Raw genomic sequence first — 3,148 nt, 5'->3', positions numbered from 1 at the left:
GACTGATTTTTCCCGATTAATTTTTGCTCCTGTCACCGTCTCGTAAACCTTGTTGGTTTCGCCTACTTTCTGTGTGTGTTCCATCTTGGTCACGATGATAGTGTTGTCGTCCGCGTACGCCGTAACCGATCCTCCACCTCCTGGGTTCGTCGGGATGCCACTCAGCTTTCGCAGCAATGGCTCGAGGGCCACTACGTATAAAAGCGGAGAGAGTGGACACCCTTGGCAAACCGACCGCTTGATGCAGAACGGCTCTGAAAGAAAGCCGTTCACCCGAACGATCGGAGTCGATGTTGTCGTACAACTGTATGATCCACCTGAAGAAACCAAGACCCAGTCCAAACTGCACGAGAACAGAAACTAGGTAACGATTGTCTACCCTATATGAAGCTGAAGTGAGACTGTTTGTCATACATTGCTTGTCTTGTCTTAAATAGTCCCAAAATGGACAAACGCAGGTTTTCTACGATTGGTCATGTGGTGATGTAATACATTGAGCAAGTCTGTTGTTGAAATTGGACACTTTAGTTGTCCAATCGGATCATTTGACAGACCAATCCAGTGCGGCAAAACATTGTTTGCTCTCTGGAGCCTGATAGCATCTATAAATAAAAGAATTTCCTCCGACCTGGTTCAGAGAGGAGAGTTAGGATATGAGAGACTCCAAGAAAGGATGTCACATATTTTTGTTCCTGTCTGCCCAGCACACATCACCAAATTCTAACTGATTTGAGAAGCAAATGTATATATTTTCTTCAGATAGTATCATCGTGAAGTAATCAACTTGTTGCTGTACAAGTTCATTTAGCGCTTGAATAAAACGTAGCAGTTAATTGCAACTCATTGCCTTGTATTTCTTTCCACTGTTTATACGACATTTTGGAACCAAGAACAAGTAATTATATCAGAACCAGAGACACGCTAATCAACTCGCTAAAATCTAAAGACCACAACAAATTGGAATGGGAATTGGAGAAGGTATATTTCTGTCGATAGACAGGGATATTTCAGAGATACGTATTTTGAGATAAATCTCTTCTAGCGATAAATTCTATTGATCAGGCAAATTACAATGCCAGGGACATTGCACCTAAATGCGATCAACAAAGAAAACATCCCATCAAAAATCAATACTCTTGAAGGAAGATACGCCAGTGACATTGAAATTAACTCTCTGATAGCTCAATTTGTGACATTTGAAGTTTCTGTGGGATAGATATCTGATGTTGTTTGACTGGACATCGTAGATTATCTTGATAAAAAAAAAATAGCTTTTGGCAAAGCACCCAATGTAAGAGATCTGTAAAACTTTGCCAACTTCTACTGGTAATTTCTCCCAAATTTGCTACAGTTGATCGAACACATTTAAAAAATCTTAATCAATGCTTTCAAAATTTTTAGTTACAATCTCGGGGGGAAAAAAACATCTTTTTCTTGCATGCAATTACAGTTGATATTAATTTAGATTTATATCGACGTGAGCGAATGTTTTAGCTGTGCTTTTTATTAGCACTCATCCCCCACAGAAATAGACCCCTATAAATATTCTAGCTACCACTTACAGTCGTTTTACTTTGTTTATCTTTGTTTAATTGCTGATGCCTTCGAGAAAGATATGTACATCACACATTCTCAGGTCTTCTCTCTGTTGCAAAACAATTGTTTCAAATAAGTACCATTTGAACCAATGGAGGTGATATAATCGACTTACCTACTCGCCCGAAATTTCTGGTATTGTGCCAAAATTTGAAAATAATATTGATACATAAGGGAGCGAGCTTAGAGAATCGTTAGCTCGCGGGGCAAAATGCTTTGCGGCATGTCGACTGTCTTTACATTCTGAGTTCAAACTAAGCACCACATTATTTACATTTGACGGATATTTGTCCTCATCTTGTTTGTTGTTAACACAACGCTTCGGTTGATATACCCTCCAGCCTTCATCAGGTGTCTTGGGGAAATTTCGAACCTGGGTTCGAATTCCTAAGGTATTTTTCGATGTTATTATTATTATTATTATTATTATTAATATTATTCAGGTTACTGCCTGGAATCGAACTTAGAATCAGTAGCCCGCGCTTTTAACCACTACGCCATATGCCCGTGGGCAATTATGGAGTGAATTTTAGGTCTTATAAATCTAATATTCTATCCTTCCTTAATACCGGTTCCCATATCTGCACTCGGTCTGCTTAGGAGGTTGTTGTATCCTAGCATATGTACCGCTTCTCTTAGTTTTCGTATTTTCCAGTGATGTTCTCTGTCTATTATTTTAAGTTCATCCCACAGGAAGGGGTCTCCATTTTTCCATACATGATAAGCTATACCCAATTTATCAGTATCTCTCCGTCTCACAGCGATGTTCCTTAACCCTTATTTTGAGGGGGCGACATGTTTCGCCTTTGTATAACCTACCACAGTTGCATGGAATGGAGTACACGCAGTTTTTGATCATATTCTCTTCTATTGGTGGTTTTACTCGTAGGAGATATTTTCGAAGTGTTGTATTAATCGGTTTATATGGATCGTATTTGAAGCTGACACACCAAATAACATATCTGAAGCTAGCGCGCACACACACACACACTATTGAGCCTATTTCAAGTTGATACACTTATGAGTTTGGTTGCAATTGACACACCAATGGCTCTGTTTCAAGTTGGCTGTTGGCACACTTACGAATCTATTTGCAGATGAGATATTAACGGGCGGTGAATTAGCAGAATCGTTAGAGCGTCGGATTAGCATGTCTCGTGATGACTGTTTCTGCTCTCTGTCAGCTGAGTTCAAATACCTCCGAGGTCAATTTTTCCTTTCATCTCTTAAATGTTGGAAATTAAAGTAACAGTCCAGCTCTGATATCGATTTATTGTCTCACTCACTGAATCAGCTAACTGAGGGGGTCAAGAAAGGAACTTCATATCACGGCCCCATCAGTGCTTTTACCGCCTCTTCTGTGCACCCAACAAAATAGGCCTGATTCAAACTGGCCACCGATGGCCCTGTTCGAAACTGATACGCATACAGGTATTTCTTTCTGAAGTTGGCATGCTATTAAGTTAGACATAGCCTGGGCCTATACTGACTGAAACTTATCAAAGTCATATATATATATATATATATATATATATATATATATATATATATA

The sequence above is a fragment of the Octopus bimaculoides genome, chromosome 15 (genome assembly GCF_001194135.2).
Source record: "Octopus bimaculoides isolate UCB-OBI-ISO-001 chromosome 15, ASM119413v2, whole genome shotgun sequence".
NCBI classification, from domain to species: domain Eukaryota; kingdom Metazoa; phylum Mollusca; class Cephalopoda; order Octopoda; family Octopodidae; genus Octopus; species Octopus bimaculoides.
The sequence above is the reverse complement of the archived record's forward strand: the minus strand, read 5'-3'. Positions refer to the sequence as shown.